This window comes from Sminthopsis crassicaudata, chromosome 6 (assembly GCF_048593235.1).
Source record: "Sminthopsis crassicaudata isolate SCR6 chromosome 6, ASM4859323v1, whole genome shotgun sequence".
Taxonomy (NCBI): domain Eukaryota; kingdom Metazoa; phylum Chordata; class Mammalia; order Dasyuromorphia; family Dasyuridae; genus Sminthopsis; species Sminthopsis crassicaudata.
Window position 1 is genome coordinate 149120314 of NC_133622.1, and position 18848 is coordinate 149139161.

Sequence of the window (18848 nt, forward strand, 5' to 3'; positions counted from 1 at the left end):
TAAACTACTAATTATTCTCTCTATACAAATTGATTACTTTAATCTTTCATCTTTAGCAACTTCCTTCAACTCCTCCCAATATTCATTTCTTTTCATCAATGATCATTTCATTATGATCTTTTCTTCCATTCCCCTCTCAGTTGTGCTTCTAAGTCTAAGGATTTTGCTGCCATGATTCAGTTGAATTCACAACTTGGAACTTCCTTAAGCACTTGGATATACTTGCTCTTCAACATTGTTCACTGTGCTAATCTTCTTGTACCACTGATTAGTTTCTTTCAGTGTCTCTCTTTTGGTTATGGACCTCAAAAGAACTTCATTCTTCTCTCAGATATGCTTCTGATTCTATGGATTTAGGTCCCATGGTTGCATGGAAGTATCTACTCCTTCCCTTCTACTTCCATTGCTCCCTAAAAAGGGAAAATTAAGTCTCCTAAAAAAAATTTTTTTGAGATTGGATAGGAAAAAATCATTACATCTTTACTTACTTCATTATAATCATTTTAGTTTTTTAATCCTACAGATTTTTTTGCGCATTTAGAAACATAATTCTGAGAATGAGTCCATAGATCTTATCATATTGCCAAAGGGATTCACAGAAAACATGAAAAAGAAAGAAAATGATATATATAGAAAGAGATAGAGAGAAAGAAAGAGAGAGAGAGAGAGACAGGAAAACAAAGAGAGAGAGAAGGAGGGAGGGAGGGAGAAAGGTGGGTAGGACACAGAGAGAGACAGAGACAGAAAGACAGAGAAGGAGAAGGAGGAGGAGAGGAAGAAGAAGAAGAAGAAGAAGAAGAAGAAGAAGAAGAAGAAGAAGAGGAAGAGGAAGAAGAGGAAGAAGAGGAAGAAGAGGAAGAAGGAAGATGAAGAAGAAGAGGAAGGAAAAAGAGGAAGAAGGAAGAAGAAGGAGGAGGAGAAGGAGAAGCAGAAGAAGAAAGAGGGGGGAAAGGAGAAGGAGGAGGAGGAAGAGGGGAGCGAGGAGGAGGAGGAGAAGGAGAGGAGAAGGATTAATAGTAATTGTAGTAGTAGAAGTAGCAATAGAAGTAGAAGTAGCAGTAATAGTAAAATAAGAAGTAGTAGTAGCAATAGTAGTAGTAGTAATGGTACTAGTAGTAGAGGTAGAAGTAGTACTAGTAGTAATAGTAGTAGTAGTAATAGTAAGTAATAGTAGTAATAGTACTAGAAGTAGAAGTAGTTGTAGTAGTAATGGTAGTAGTAGTAATGGTAGTAGTAGTAGTAATAGTAGTAGTAGAAGTAGTAGTAGTAATGGAAGTAGAGATAGTAGTAGTAGTAGTAACAGAAGTAGAAATAGTAGTAGTAGTAGAGGTACTAGTAGTAGTAGTAATAATAGAAGTAGAAATAGTAGTGGGGTGAGGGGACAGATTTTCAGAATTTGAAACACCAATCTGAGAATTTTTAATAAATTTATCCTAGAGACAATAAGAAGGCAATGACAATTTTTGAACAAAGGAGTAAAATGTGGATCAGGAATATTAGTTTGGATGCTGTGTGAAAGGTAATTTAAAGAGGGTAGAGACAAGAGACAAGGAGAGTAGTGGACTAATATTCTAATAGCTTATGTGAAAAATGAAGACTTGAAGGAGATTGGTAGGGTTGAGTGAAGAAAAAAACACATGTATGTGAGATGCTTTACAGGTAGAATTAATAAAATTTGATAATTGAGGTGATGAGGGTGAGGTTAAAAAAAATTAAAGGTTAAAAAAAAGATTATGAATCTCAGTGACTGGGAGAATAGTGATGCTGTCCACAGAAATAGGAAAGTTTGCAAGAGAAGGTTCAGAAGGAAGATAATGAGTTATATTTTGGACATATTGAGTTTGGCATAAGTTATTGGGTTATGATCCATAGCTGGAGTGTGACCAATAGAATGGCAAAATTCATTCAAATGGAATACAGTAGATAAGAAGGATGGTAGAATAATGCTGCATATCATTAATCTATACTTCTATGTGTAAATCCATTACCTAGAATAGAGAAGCATAATAGGAAGCATCTGGGTAAGGAATAATGGAACAAAAGCCAGAACAGATACTGTGGTGGGAGTACACTTGCCTACCCAGCTAGAAAAGGGAAAATAGTATGATGAGTTCCAGAAGCAAAACACAAAGCTGGATGAAAGGAAAAATTTCTAATTTATCTGAATATCTTCCTTTTCTAAAAGCAGAACAGATAGACAATTCAATCCTTGCCTTTTTAGCCTTTATAATACAAAAGAAATAACAAGATAAGCTAACTATTCTTCTGAACATGAATTTGAGCAATTAGGAAGTATCTAGTTGCCCAAGTAGAAATGAATGGAACCTTGGGAGGGAGAGAAACTTTTTTTTTTTTTTTTTTTAGAATTTGTAACAGGTTAAGGAGAAAAAAATTGGAAATAGTCTTACCTATATCGTAGAATTGGAGAAAGATTATTTCAAAGAGAAAGACTAGAGGACAATCTCATAAGTCAGTGATTCTCAAAGTATAGTTTTCATATCCACCACCCAAGATCCTTTCAAGGCACTCACTCACAAGGTCAAAATTATTTTCATAAAAATAATGACATTGACTGTTAAAATACTGCTTCCTTTTCCAAATGCATGTCTATGTGAGACCAGATTTTCTTCATATGCTTCAACTAAAATCATATATTAACAACAGATTGAATGCAGAAGGAGATATGGAAAACCAGCTGTCTTATATTAAGCCAGATATTAAAAAGATACGCAAAAATAATAACAATAAAAATAAAAAATGCTACTCTTCTCACTTGTTTTTGTTTTGAAAAATATAGTCATTTTTTTTTAAAAAATGTGTTATTTACATTAACATGTAATGGGTATTTTATTATTTTTAATAATATTATTAGTTTTGATGTCTAACATGCTAAATATTAACACCTCCAACCCACATAAACAAAAGCTCCCTGAGATCCTGGATAAAATTTAGGAATATAGAAATCCTGAGATCAAAACTTTTAAGAATTACTGTCATAGTTAAAGCCATTCTGGAATGTGTTGGAACTAGGTTCAAAATCGTGCATACTTGTTAAACCATCGGTATCACTAATAGACACATGCTTCAAAAAGATCAAAGAAAGACAAGGAAAGAAACATACACAGCAAAATTGATGACTTTTTTTTATGGAAAGAAGGAAATGGAAAATGAGGTTACAATCAATGGAGAAATGGCTGAACAAATGAAGGTATGTGCCTGTGATGAAATACAATTATGCTATAAAAATGATGAACAGGATGATTTAAGACAGGGAAATAACTGTATGAACTGATACAGAGTGAAGTGAGCAAAACAAAGAAAATTCTGAACAAATCAATGATTAATTATGATTCTAGAAGACCAGTCTTGATAAATAATAGCCACTTCCTGTCACAGAGATGATAGCTAATATGTTAATTTGTTTTGTTTGACTATGCATATTTGTTATACATACTTTATTGTGAAAGAAGGAGAAAGAAAAAAGAAAATCATCTTATAGGTTTAGAGTCTGGGAAAATTCAAATAGACATGATGTGCTCACAAACAAAGTTTTGTCAATATATCAAATAATTTCAATAAAAAAGAAAGGGAGAAATTTAAACTTTGAATTTTAACACAGTATTTAACAAAATATGTCTATTTCCATTGAGAGAAAGAGATTATCTGGACAAAACATTAAAAAGAGAAGTTAATGGATGGAGGGGGTATAGGAGGAGTGTCCCATAGTTCTGTCTTTTTATTATACTGTTCACATTTTAAGCTATCATACTTTTTAAAGACTCAGAATTAAAGGCTGAGGTGGGAAGCTTTTTAGTAATAGTGAAAGGATCAGAATACTTGACAAGTTATAAAAATGAAAAAATCTGAATAAGAAATTTTAATGTTAATATAATTATGTATTCAGAGTCAAAAGATCATCTTCACAAGTACAAAATGGGATGAGTCCCATGGCTATGAAGTAGTTATAAAAAAAGAGCCAAAGTTTTCCAAGTTGACTATCAGTCAATAGTACAAATGGCAGTCAAAAAATGTGTCAGATCAGCAATATTACTAGAAGCATAGTATCAAAAAGAGTAGAACTTGTGTGCTTCATAGTGGCCAGAATATGAAATATTTTGTTTAGTGCTAGGTGCACTAAACATTAAAAAAAAAGTATATAGACAGAGAAGAATATAATGGACAGAGAAGAACAAGTATAATGGCAAAAAATTTTAGGCCAGAACATATGAAAATGAAAACTAAAGAGCTAAACTAAGAAGGAAAAGCACTAAAAAATAAGAACTAAAAAGCATAATTCCTATTCTAAGATATGTGAATAAGTGTCATAAATAAAATAAATTCATCTGAATAGCAACACTTGAAGTAAAGAGAGGAAGTAGTAAAGTGATCATTTGAAACATAGTAGATATAAACACTTCCTAATGATTAGAATAGAATGGTTAACCTCAGAAATGAATATGTTTCTCCTCACAGTAATATGGTCAAGTATATAGAATTGACTATTGGTTGAGGATATTGTAGAAGTGATTCTTAGGACAATTATAACTAACATTTATAAAACACTCTAAAGCTGTGTAAAGTGCTTTAACATAAGTCATTTTATTCCAATAATAATATTATGCAACAAATGATATTATCTAATATTTTATAGATGAGGAAACTGAGGCTAAGAGAATATAGAGGATTGAGAGCCAAGATGGTAGAGAATAGATATGACTTTGCTTGAGTTCTTCCTGGCTTCTCTCAGATTCAACACAAGATAGGATTTTGGAGTAACAGAACTCACAAATATTTGGAGTATAATAAATTTCCAGGAAAAGATATCTTTTTAAAAAAATTTTTTAAATTAATTTTATAACATTTTTGACAGTACATATGCATAGGTAATTTTTTACATTATCCCTTGTACTCCATTCTGTTCTGAATTTTCCCCTCCTTCCCTCCACCCCCTCCCCTAGATGGCAGGCATTCCAATACATATTAAATATGTTGTAGTATATCCTAGATACAATATATTTGTGCAGAACTGAATTTTGTTGTTGTTGTTGTTGCAAAGGAAGATTTGGATTGGAAGGTAAAAATAAACTGGGAAGAAAAACAAAAAATGCAAACAGTTTACACTCATTTCCCAGTGTTCCTTCTCTGGGTGTAGCTAATTCTGTCCATCATTGATCAATTGGAATTAGATTAGAACTTCTCTATGTTGAAGATATCCACTTCCATCAGAATACATCCTCATATAGTATTGTTGTTGAAGTGTATAATGATCCAGGAGAAGACATCTTGAAAGGACTTCATGAAAAATCTGTCTCAATTGGGCATGGGGCAGACTCAGTCCAGTGCAGGGATACCCAATGCAGACACAGTGTAGAGAGGCCCAGGATGGAGAGGAGCCATGCAGGTAATCTTGTGGGAGGTTCTTAGCCAAAATACAACAGTATTGACTACTCTGTCCCAGTTCTGAGACTAGTGGATCAGCAGATTAGCTGTGATTCCTCCAACACAAATACAGAAGGCAAACAATGAATCCCTGAACTCCAGTATAACAAGCAGGACTTGGCCACACTTCCACCTAGTTCAGGAAGGAAGTTGGTAGCACTGGCCCCAGAGCAGCATAAAACCCCTGTTGCTCTGTAGAGGAAGCTTGGGGCCATCTCCCCTTTGCCCTAGGAAAGAATTCAACTTATAAAAATGAGCAAAAAATGAAAAAGAGCTCTAATCATAAATAACTATGATGAAGATAGAGAAGAAAAGACTTCAAACCTGAGGACACTAAATGTAAAATGCCTCCAGATGAAGTCTCAAAGGAAGATATAAACTGGTCTCCAACTCAAAACACTCTGTTGGAAGAATTCAAAAAGGATTTTTTAAAAGAGAAGAAAATAGGGAAGTAAAATGAGAGCTTTGCAGGAGAGTTTGGAAAAGAAAACACAAATTGTATGAAGAAAACAACTCCTTAAAAAACACAATTGGTGAAATATAAAAAGAGAACAACTCTTTAAAAAACAGAATTGGTAAAATGGGAAAAAAATCCAATCAATAAAACAATTAAGTTAAAAATTCAATTGGCCAAATGCAAAAGGAGGTAAAAAAATAACTGAAGAAAGTAATTCATTAAAATTAAAATTGAATAAATGAGATATCAAGTATCAGCCAAACAAAACAAAAAAAAAAATTGAAAAAAAATAGAAGAAAATGTAAAATACCCCATTGGAAAATCAATTGACTTGGAAAATAGATTCAGGGAAAACAATCGAAGAATTATTGAACTACCTGAAAATCATGATGGAAAAAAGAATCTGGACAACATCTTTCAAGAAATCATCAAGGAAAACTACCCTGATATCTTAGAACCAGGGGTAAAATAGCCATTGAAAGAATCCACTGATCACCTCCTGAAAAAGACCTCAAAATGAAAACTCCAAAGAATATGTAGCTAAATTCCAGAATTATGGAGTCAAGAAGAAAATATTGCAAGCATTCAGAAAGAAAAATTTCTTTTTTTTTTTTTTTTTTATTTTATATATATATATATATTTTTTTTTTTATAATATTATCCCTTGTATTCATTTTTCCAAATTACCCCCCCTCCCTCTATTCCCTCCCCCCGACGACAGGCAATACCATACATTTTACATGTGTTACAATATAGTCTAGGTACAATACATGTGTGCGAATATCATTTTCTTGTTGCACAATAAACATTAGAATCCGAAGGTACATGCAACCTGGGCAGACAGATGTTAGTGCTAACAATTTTCATTCCCCTCCCAGTGTTTCTTCTCTGGGTGTAGCTACCTCTGTCCATCATTGATCAACTGGAAGTGAGTTGGATCTTCTTTATGTTGAAGATTTCCACTTCCATCAGAATACATCCTCATACAGTATTGTTGTTGAAGTGTACAGTGATCTTCTGGTTCTGCTCATTTCACTCAGCATCAGTTGATTTAAGTCTCTCCAGGCCTCTCTATATTCCTCCTGCTGGTAATTTCTTACCGAGCAATAATATTCCATAACCTTCATATACCACAATTTACCCAACCATTCTCCAACTGATGGACATCCATTCATCTTCCAGTTTCTAGCTAAAACAAAAAGAGCTGCCACAAACATTTTGGCACATATATGTCTCTTTCCGCTCTTTAGTATTTCTTTGGGATATAATCCCAGTAGTAGTGCTGCTGGGTCAAAGGGTATGTACAGTTTGATAACTTTTTGGGCATAATTCCAGATTGCTCTCCAGAATGGCTGGATTCTTTCACAACTCCACCAGCAATGTATTAGTGTCCCAATTTCCCCACATCCCCTCCAACATTTGTCATTATTTGTTCCTGTCATCTTAGCCAATCTGACAGGTGTGTAGTGGTATCTCAGAGTGGTCTTAATTTGCATTTCTCTGATCAGTAGTGATTTGGAACACTCTTTCATGTGAGTGGATATAGTTTCAATTTCTTCCTCTGAGAATTGTCTGTTCATATCCTTTGACCATTTATCAATTGGAGAATGGTTCGGTTTCTTATAAATTAGGGTCAGTTCTCTATATATTTTGGAAATGAGACCTTTGTCAGAACCTTTGTTTTTAAAAATATTTTCCCAATTTGTTACTTCCCTTCTAATCTTGTTTGCATTAGTATTATTTGTACAGAAACTTTTTAGTTTGATGTAATCAAAATCTTCTATTTTGTGATCAATAATGATCTCTAGTTCTCCTCTGGTCATAAATTCCTTCCTCCTCCACAAGTCTGAGAGGTAGATTATCCTCTGTTCCTCTAATCTATTTATTATCTCCCTCTTTATGCCTAAATCATGGACCCATTTTGATCTTATCTTGGTATATGGTGTTAAGTGTGGATCCATATCTAATTTCTGCCATACTAATTTCCAGTTTTCCCAACAGTTTTTTCCAAATAATGAATTTTTATCCCTAATGTTGGAATCTTTGGGTTTGTCAAAGATTAGATTGCTATAGATGTACCCTTTTTTGTCCTTTGTATCTAATCTGTTCCACTGATCTACCGGTCTATTTCGTAGCCAATACCAAATGGTTTTGGTGACTGCTGCTATATAATATAGCTTTAGATCAGGTACACTTAGACCACCTTCCTCTGAGTTTTTTTTCATTAGTTCCCTTGCAATTCTTGACCTTTTATTCTTCCATATGAATTTTGTTGTTATTTTTTCTAGGTCATTAAAATAGTTTCTTGGGAGTCTGATTGGTATAGCACTAAATAAATAGATTAGTTTGGGGAGTATTGTCATCTTTATTATATTCGCTCCGCCTATCCAAGAGCACTGAATGTCTTTCCAATTATTTAAATCTGATTTTATTTTTGTGGCAAGTGTTTTGTAATTTTTCTCATATAATTCCTGACTTTTCTTTGGTAGATGGATTCCCAAATACTTTATACTCTCAACATTTGTTTGGAATGGAATTTCTCTTTGTATCTCTTGCTGTTGCATTTTGTTGGTGATATATAAAAATGCCGAGGCTTTATGTGGATTTATTTTGTATCCTGCCACTTTGCTGAAATTTTGAATTATTTCTAGTAGCTTTTTAGCAGAGTCTTTGGGGTTCTCTAAGTATACCATCATGTCATCTGCAAAAAGTGATAGTTTAATTTCCTCATTTCCTACTCTAATTCCTTGAATCTCTTTCTCGGCTCTTATTGCCGAGGCTAGCGTTTCTAGTACTATATTGAATAGTAATGGTGATAGTGGGCAACCTTGTTTCACTCCTGATCTTACTGGGAAAGGTTGCAGTTTATTTCTATTGCATATTATGCTTACTGACGGTCTTAAATATATACTCCTGATTATTCTAAGGAATAATCCATTTATTCCTATACTCTCAAGAGTTTTTAGTAGGAATGGATGTTGGATTTTGTCAAATGCTTTTTCTGCATCTATTGAGATGATCATATGGTTCTTATTAATTTGATTATTAATATGGTCAATTATATTAATAGTTTTCCTAATATTAAACCAGCCCTGCATTCCTGGAATAAATCCTACTTGATCATAGTGTATTATCTTGGAGATGATTTTCTGAAGTCTTTTTGCTAATATCTTATTTAAGATTTTAGCATCAATATTCATTAAGGAGATTGGTCTATAATTTTCTTTCTCAGTTTTTGATCTACCAGGTTTAGGTATCAGTACCATGTCTGTGTCATAAAAGGAGTTTGGTAGGACTCCTTCATCCCCTATTTTTTCAAATAATTTATATAACATTGGGGCTAATTGTTCTTTAAATGTTTGGTAGAATTCACATGTGAATCCATCTGGCCCTGGGGATTTTTTCCTGGGGAGTTGATTAATAGCTTGTTCTATTTCTTTTTCTGAAATGGGACTATTTAAGCAATTTATCTCCTCCTCTGTTAATCTAGGGAGCCTATATTTTTGGAGGACGTCATCCATTTCACTTAAGTTATCAAATTTATTGGCATAAAGTTGGGCAAAGTAACTCCTTATTATTTCTCTAATTTCCTCTTCATTGGTGGAAAGATCCCCCTTTTCATTTGTAAGACTATCAATTTGATTTTCCTCTTTCTTTTTTTTGATCAAATTTACCAAAGGTTTATCTATTTTATTGGCTTTTTCATAAAACCAACTCTTGGTTTTATTTATTAATTCAATAGTTTTTTTACTTTCAATTTTATTGATTTCTCCTTTTAATTTTTGTATTTCGAGTTTAATTTTTGGTTGGGGGTTTATAATTTGGTCTTTTTCTAGCCTTTTAAGTTGTAAGCCCAATTCGTTAATCTTCTCTTTCTCAATTTTCTTCAAATAAGCCTCTAAAGATATAAAATTTCCCCTTATTACTGCTTTAGCTGCATCCCAAAGATTTTGATATGATGTCTCATCATTATCATTATCTTGGGTGAAATTGTTAATTGTTTCTATAATTTGCTCTGTCACCCAGTCATTCTTTAAGATGAGATTATTCAGTTTCCAATTACTTTTTGGTCTATTTACCCCTAACTTTTTACTGAATGTAGCTTTTATTGCATTGTGATCTGAGAAGAAGGCATTTATTATTTCTGCCTTCCTACATTTAATTTTGAGATCTTTATGTCCTAATATATGGTCAATTTTTGTATAGGATCCATGAACTGCTGAGAAGAAAGTATATTCCTTCCTATTGCCATTCAGTTTTCTCCAAAGGTCTATCATACCTAGTTTTTCTAATGTTCTATTTACTTTTTTAATTTCTTTCTTGTTTGTTTTGTGGTTTGATTTGTCTAAATCTGAGAGTGCAAGGTTGAGATCTCCCACTATTATAGTTTTACTGTCTATTTCTTCTTGCAGTTCTCTTAACTTTTCCTTTAGAAAGTTAGATGCTATACCACTTGGTGCATATATGTTTAGTATTGATATGGCTTCATTATTTATGCTACCTTTCAGCAGGATATAGTTTCCTTCCTTATCTTTTTTAACGAGATCTACTTCTGCTTTTGCTTGATCTGAGATAAGGATAGCTACCCCTGCTTTTTTGGCTTTACCTGAAGCATAATAGGCTCTGTTCCAACCTTTTACCTTTACTCTGTATGTATCTCCCTGCTTTAAGTGTGTTTCCTTTAGGCAACATATTGTAGGGTTCTGCTTTTTGATCCAATCTGCTATCCGTCTCCATTTGATGGGATCGTTCATCCCATTTACATTTACAGTTAAAATTACTAATTCTGTATTTCCTGCCATCGTATTATCCCCAGATTATGCTTTTTTCCCTTGACCCCCTGATCCCCCTCCCCGATATTTAATTTACAGACCCCCCCTTGTGACGCGCAACCCTCCCTCTTTTTTTTTTTTTTTTTTTTTTTTTAGGATCCCTCCCCCCTCCCTCCAAGTCCCTTCACTTATTCTCCTTTTCCTTTTCCCTTTTTCTCTCCCCCCTTTTAATGAGGTGAGAGAAAATTCTCTGAAAAACAAATATGTTAATTATTTACTCTTTGAGCCTCTTCTGATGAGAGTAAGATTCACACAATGATTCTCCCCCTCACTAAGTTCCCTCAGATATGGTGTATTTTCTATGTCTCTTCCTGGGATGTAGTTTCCCTCTTTTTATCACTCCTTCCCCTTTTTCTGAACCGACCTCCTTCCCTTTACCACACCCCCCTTTTTTTCTTTTATATCAGTAAAATCAAATTATCCTTGAGTATTTTTTATATACCCACAACAGAGTTACAGTTCTCAAGGGTTCTGTGTACCTTTTTCTGTTTCTCTTCAGTCTTGTGGATGTAGATCAAATTTTTTGTTTAAGTCTGGTTTTTTTCTTAGAAACATATAGAATTCCTCTGTTTCATTGAATGACCATCTTCTTCCATGGAAAAAGATGCTAAACTTAGCTGGGTAGTTCATTCTTGGTTGCAGTCCTTGATCTTTTGCCTTACGGAATATCAGGTTCCAGGCCCTTCTATCTTTTAATGTGGAGGCAGCCAGATCTTGGGTGACCCTTATTGTGGCACCTTGGTATTTAAATTGTTTTTTTCTAGCTGCTTGCAGGATTTTCTCCTTTGTGTGGTAATTCTTCAGCTTAGCCACAATATTCCGTGGTGTTCTTTTTTTAGGGTCTATTTCAGAAGGAGTTCGATGAATTCTTTCCACATCTACTTTCCCTTCTGTTTCTATTATCTCTGGACAGTTCTCTTTGATAATTTCCTGTAAAATAGAATCTAGACTCTTTTTTTGGTCAGTTTTCTGGAAGTTCAATAATCCGCAGATTATCTCTCCTAGATCTATTTTCCAGGTCTATAGATTTTCCCAGTAAGTATTTGACGTTGTTCTCCAGCTTCTCATTTTTTTTGTTTTGTTTGACTGATTCTTGGGTTCTCTGTGAATCATTCATTTCTATTTGTTCCATCCTGACTTTTAAGGAGTTATTTTCTTCTTTCACAGTTTTTAGTTCTTTTTGTAAATGCCCAATTTCGTTTTTAAATGAATTATTTTGCTCTATTGAATTTTTTTCCATTTCCCTAATTTTTTTTTGAGAATTATTTTCTTTTTCCAATTCAGAAATTCTATTTTCTTGAGACTTTTTTATCTTTTCCAATTCAGAAATCCTACTTTCCTGTGTTTTTTTAACCTTTTCTAATTCACTAATTTTGTTTCCCTGCATCTCCTGTGAATTCTTTATTTTTTCCAACTCCAATTTCAGGACGTTGTTATTCTCTATCATAACTTCCCTTTCCTTTCCCCATTTTTCTTCGATCTCCCTCAATTTTTTAAGAGCTTCTTCTAGGAGAGAGTTATGTGATGGGGGGCAGGAATCGTTCCCCTTTAGGTTGTTGTCTGCTGATTCTCTGCTGTCAACTTCCTCGGGGTTGGATACCCGCTCTTTCTCTGTATAGAAGGAATCTATAGTTTTTCTAGCTTTTTTGCTCATACTTAAAAAAATCTTTTGGGGTCTGTCCCTGGGGTAGGAAATTATTTACTTCTTTACCAGCTTCCTCCCAGACTGGATGGATGCAGCGGCCCCTGCGCCTGAGCTAAGAGAGAGCTCTGGGAGAGAGTTCCCCACCCCCTCCCTGGAAGTGCCTCAGAGGTGATTAGCACTACTGTGCTTCGAGGGCGTAGAATAGTGAAGACAGCAAGAAGCCCAGCCTATGTGTCCGTGTGGGGAGTGGATGTCTGCAGCAGGTGGCGTGAGAAGCCCCTGTGCTCAAACTGGAAGTGTCTGCCAGAAACCGCGGTCCCTAGTTCAAAGGTTCCGCTTCTCTGGGACTTCCTGGAGCTGAGTTCCACTCCCTCCAGCTAAGCTAGGCAGTGTGTGTTGCCTTGGGCCGTATCCACCCACTTGTCAATCTCTTAACTATTCTCAGGAGGTAGCTGAGGCCACACCCCCTGGTGCCAAGAGTTCTGCTGAGTCACCCCCAGGATCGGGGAAAATCTAATTTGAGTTTTAAAATATTTTGGCTTTCTCTTCTGAACTGCTAAATAATTAGCAGAGAAGAGCTAACAGCCTGTGCCAGATTCCTTTACCTCAGTGGCTTCTCTGATCCCAGAGCCCTTCCCAGCGCAATGGGCGCAGTGTGCCCCTACCCCACCGTCTGTGCTGGTCTCTCTTATTCCTCCCCTGAGAACTGACCTTTCCTGTTGAAACTCCAGATTCTCTTCAGCTGGTAAGTCGTGCTTCCAGTCCTTGTGGTATCTATCAGTCCTGAGCTAATTTTGAGACTTAATTTATCTAATTGGTTGTGAGGGAGTGAGGACGTTCACTGAGTCGTGTGTTTCTTCTCCGCCATCTTGGCCCAGAAAGAAAAATTTCAAAGATCAAGGAGCCACAATTAGGATTACCCAACACCTAGCAGCTTCCATTTTAAAGGATAAAAGAGCCTGGAATATGATATTCCAGAAGGCAAAGGAGGTTGGACTGCAGCCAAGAATCAACTGCTCAGCAAAATTAACCATTATCTTTCAGGGAAAAAGATGGACTTTCAGCAAAATAAGGCTTTTTCAATTATTATTGATGAGAAGACATTAGTTGAACAGAAAATCTGATTTTCAAATACAGAACTCAAGAGAAGCATAAAAAGGTAAAAAAGTGTGAGGGGGGATTCCATTTTTTAAAGGTTAAAATGTTTATATCCCTACATGTGAAGATGATATGTGTAATTCTTGAGAACTGTATCTTTGTTAGGAGTATACTTAAAGTAGTAGGTATAATTTGACTTTATTGTGATAATATAAAAAAATAAATACTAGGGTAGAAAAGAGATTGTACTGGAAGAAGAGGAAAGGGGAGATAAAATGGGTTTAAATAACTTTACATGAAGAGGCAGAAGGATCTATTACAGTTGAGGAAAATTAGGGAGAGGCATGAGCATTCTTTGAATTTTAATCTCATCTGATTTGCCTCAAAGAGGAAATATTATACGTATTTTGTTTTATGTAGAAACTTGTCTCACTTTATTGGGAAGTAGGAAGGGAAAAAAGAAAGGAAAGAGGGAGGCTAATAGAAGAGAGAACAGAAGTAGAAGGGAAAGGGAAAAGAAAGGGGGTAGACAGAGGGTAAAAAAGGGGGCAGATTGAGGGAGGTGGTGGTCAGAAGCAAAACACTGGGAAGGAAAGAGAGGGGAAAGGAAAGAGATAAACATAACTTGGGAAAAATAAGATGGTGGTAAATATAGAGTTAGTAATTTTAACTTTGAATGTGAATGGGATGAACTCTCCCATAAAACAGAAGCAGATAACAGACTAGATTAAAAGCCAGAATCCTACAAAATGCGGTTTACAAGAGATACATTTAAAACAGAGTGACACATCCAGAGTAAAGGCTGGAGCAGAATCTATTTTGCTTCACCTGAAGTAAAAAAGCAGGGTTAGCAATCCTGATCTTAAAACAAACAAAAGCAAAAATAGATCTAATTTTAAAAGATAAGGAAGAAAACTACAGCTTGTTAAAGGGTAACATAGATGATAAAGTAATATTAATACTAAACATATAGGCACCAAATGGGATAGCATCCAAGTTCCTAAAGGAGAAGTTAAGAGAGTTTCAAGAAGAAATAGAAAGTAAAACTATTGCAGTAGGGTATCTTCACTTCATTCTATCAGAATTAGATAAATCAAACCACAAAATAAACAAGAAAGAAGTTAAGGAAGTAAATAGAATTTTAGAAAAGTAAGGTATAATAGACCTTTGGAGAAAACTGAATGGAGACAGAAAGGAATATACTTTTTTTCTTGGAACATGGAGCTAACACAAAAATTGACCATGTATTAGGATATAAAATCTTCAAAATTGAATGCAGAAAGGCATAAATAGTAAATGAATCTTTTTCAGATCATAATGCAATAAAAATTACATGTAAAAAGGGCCAGGGAAAAATAGACCAAAACTTAATTAGAAGGAATGAGTGGATGAAACAACAAATCATAGAAACAAGAGATAATCTCATCCAAGAGAATGACAAAAATGAAACAACATATCAAAATTTATGGGATACAGCCAAAGCAATAGTTAGGGATAATTTTGTGTCTCTAGATGCTTACTTGAATAACATAGAGAAAGGGAAGATCAGTGAATTGGGCATGCAACTAAAAAAAGCTAGAAAAAGAACAAATTAAAAATTTGTTAATTTTTTTTTAAATTGGTAAAAATACCAAATTTGAAATTCTGAAAATGAAAGGAGATATTAATAAAATTGAAAGTAAAAAAAAAAACTATTGAACTAATAAAACCAACAAAATAGATAAAATTTGATTAGAAAAAGGAAAGGAGAAATTAGAGGATTTGTCCAATGTCTCACAGCTAATAAGTGTCTGAGGTGGCCACTGAGGTAGACAAGTCTTCCTTATTCCTACTTTAGAATGCTATTGCTAGGCAATTAGCTGGCTCTTACATATTTTGAATTGTTTAACTTCTAAAATTCTGCAACTGAAGAGTACACATAGAGAATTTACTGACTTAGATTTTTAGAAAATACGTATCAAAAATAAATGTGGGGACTGATAGTTCTAGAATATCAGAAACTCTGAAACCCTGAATGAACAGAAGTTTTCAATGAATTGCTTTTAAAACTCTATTGGGAGGATAGCTAGATGGTACAGTGGATAGAGTACCAGACTTGAAATCAGAAACACCTGAGTAAAAATTTGCCTTCAGACACTTAACACTTACTAGAAAAAGAACAAATTAAAAATTTGTTAATTTTTTTTTTTAAATTAGGATTTGTCCATTCTCTTACAGTTTCACTCATCATCTTTATAAGAAATTAGGTTGAAGTGCCTTCAATTATGTATGCTGTCTTTTCCATTAGAATATAAGCTATTGGAGGGAGGAGATTGTCTTTGCTAGTAAGTGTTAAGTAGTAAATAGTCACTTAACCCCAATTGCTACACACACACACACACACACACACACACACACACACACACACACTGACATTGGGTTCAAGAGAAAGATCAAAGAAATAATATGATTGCTACATGAAGTATAGGGGATAATGATCCAAAAAGGCATAATAGAGAAGGTAGAACTTGTACTTTGCTTCTGCTTTCTCAACCAAAGATAAGTAATTCCTCATTGGAAGTCTTCATTCAGAAGCCAGATCTCAAATGCACTATTTGGTAGTGCAAAGACTATGTTGAACATAAAGATTTCTGAACCCTCTAAAAACAGAGATTCTTTGTGAAATATATAATAAGAGTTAGTTTATCAAGTCTATAAATCAAGTCTATAAATTTCAGTTCAATGAGCCTTTAAGAGTTTGATTTTATCTTTATATGTGGACATAGCTGTTGATAGCCTCATGAAGAGGACTAAGAAACATCTACTGAGAAATGCCCATTAACAGTTTATTGAGTGTAAGCTGGGGGTGATTTGTATGAATCAGGCTAATGTGGGTGAGAGCTACTTCTTTGCACCAGGCTTTTAAAAGGAAGTCTTCATGGCAGAATTGACCCCTTTTTCTGAGAAGAGCTATTACCAAAGAATAGAGGACCTTTGCCTCTCTATCTCAAAAATGAATTGGTGAAAAACATTTATTATACATTATATGCCAAACATTGTGTTAAGTGCTGGGGATAGAAATATAAAAGCGAAGACAATCTCCTCCCTCCAATAGCTTATATTCTAATGGAAAAGACAGCATACATAATTGAGGGCACTTCAGCCTAATTTCTTATAAAGATGATGAGTGGAACTATAAGAGAATGGACAAATCCTATCCAAGAACAGTAACAGAATTGAATTATCCATAGTTCCAAACCTGAAAGGATGGCCTGTATGCAAATAATAACAAGACTGCTGATAATAAGTAAGTGAGACACGAAGAGAAATATGATTGGGTTTGCCTGAAATAGTGGGCAAGGTAAGCCAGTTACTAATCAGAACAATAGGGTTTCAAGGTAGAAGATCAGGAGATGAAATGGTGAAAATCTCTGGAGCGTAGTTTTTGATGCAGGCAACTAGGGATGTAGGCTTTGGTTGCCTTGGCAAGAAGATGGAACTGGAACCAGTTCTTCTCTGTGCAGCCAAATCAAAATCAACTAAAACCAAAACATCTTAATCACTTTCTTCTAAGTGGTGACCTTCAAATATTTTTAGCCAACCATTATTTTTCCTCTAAATCTTCTCAGACTAAAGAAACTTAATTTCTTCAACCTACCCTTAAATGTCATGGTTTCCATTTCTACCATTTCTTTTGCTATGATGGTAGCAACCCATGTGTGGGAAGCAATTTGTCAGCATCCTTAAAATGGAACACCTTCAAATATAAACAGTCCTGCAAAGGTGTTACAATACCAGGATATAGAAGGAATCTCCTCTCCACCCCCATCCCCCCCATCATTCTGCCACAAAACTTCTATTTCCTTAATGACTATAATTTAATGCATATTGGGACACTGGTTTTTGATAATGTTGCATTGTTGACTCATTGACATCATTATTCTCTATCTACCCCCCCAAGTCTTTTTATTTTTAATAACATGAATTGTTGTCTGGTATGTTTATCCAAGATCATTATTTTAATGCAAGTAGAGCATTTAAATTCATTCTTATTAAATTTATCTTATTGGATTCCATTCATTGTTCTAGTTTATCAAGATCTTTTGGGAGTACTCAGTCTGTCTTCCAATGTATTGTTGTAAGCACTTTCTCTGTCTCTCTGAGTTTTGTGTCATATTCATATGACACAAACAACCCAATGAATTCACCCAAATTATTGATTCAAATATTAAGTAGCAGATCTCTGCAGCCTTCACTTAAAGATTTCCTTAACCTGATGCTGAAAATCATGAATATTTGGGTCTGGTCATTCAATTAATTCTGAATTCACCTAGATTTTTTCAATTTTCCTACTCACTCCCTCCATCATATTCATAGATATAGCATTAGATTTTGTCAAATGGTTTCATAAAATATGGCTTATTGGGCCCAAAATATTCTGGTCTTCAACTAGCTTCATAATCTTCTTAGAAAAAGAAACAAAATTAGTTGACATTTCTGCTCATAGTGATTGTTGTTTTCCTTTTTCAGTGCTGATGAGCCAGAATCAAAAAAATATATCACTACTCTATAGTTTTGAGACTGCATTCTCTTCCATTTATAAAAATTAGGGGTAAAATGCCCATATTAAGTCCATTTTTTGAGGCATAATTAGAACACAGGTTTTCCTTATTCCAGCTTTATAACTTTACCTCATTAGGCAACCTTGCTGCCTCTTAACATAGGTGCATAGAAAAGTCTCTAAAATTCTGTAGCTGAATTCACAATACTGAATTCACAAATCTTTCAGGTTTACACAACTTGATTTTTGGAAGGGATTTAGATGTCACCTAATCAAATATACATCTTGCCCAGCCTCTACTTGAAGACTTCCATAGAGGGAGAGCCCAGAATCTCTTGAGACTACCCACTTCAAACAAATGTAGAACAGAACTTTGGAGGACACAGTTGTGAACATAATGTAGACTAAGCACAAATAAAGGAGTCTGAGATGTAATGGTCATACAGATAGGATTTATACAAAAAAAGAACACTATCATTAAAACCTTAAAAGGAAAGAATTTTCAGGAGAAGAGAAGCAATTGCATTAAATGCCACATAAAGGTCTAGGAAGATGAAGACTGGGGGGAAAAAGCCAGTAGATTTTGCAATTAAGGTACTTGCAATTCATTTTACAATTAAATTGCTATTAATTGATAACTTTAGAGAGAAAAGTTTTATTTGAGCGATGAGATCAGAAGCCAGATTTCAGAGATGTTAGAAGTCTCTCTATAGCCTACTACAATGGAAAGAATGGGCTTTTTTGGGAGTCTGCAGACTTACTCTAATGACCTTCAGTAAGTGACTTAGCCTTGTTGGACATCATCTATAAAATGTGGAGTATAGTTTAAATTATCTT

General features: G+C 34.6%; 1 long non-coding RNA gene across 1 annotated transcript in view; it reads right to left on the bottom strand.

The window, feature by feature from the left end:
- LOC141545759 (uncharacterized) overlaps nt 1-18848 on the bottom strand; it is a 183705-nt gene that overhangs the window by 74634 nt on the left and 90223 nt on the right. The gene's annotated exons all lie outside the window — the stretch shown is intronic.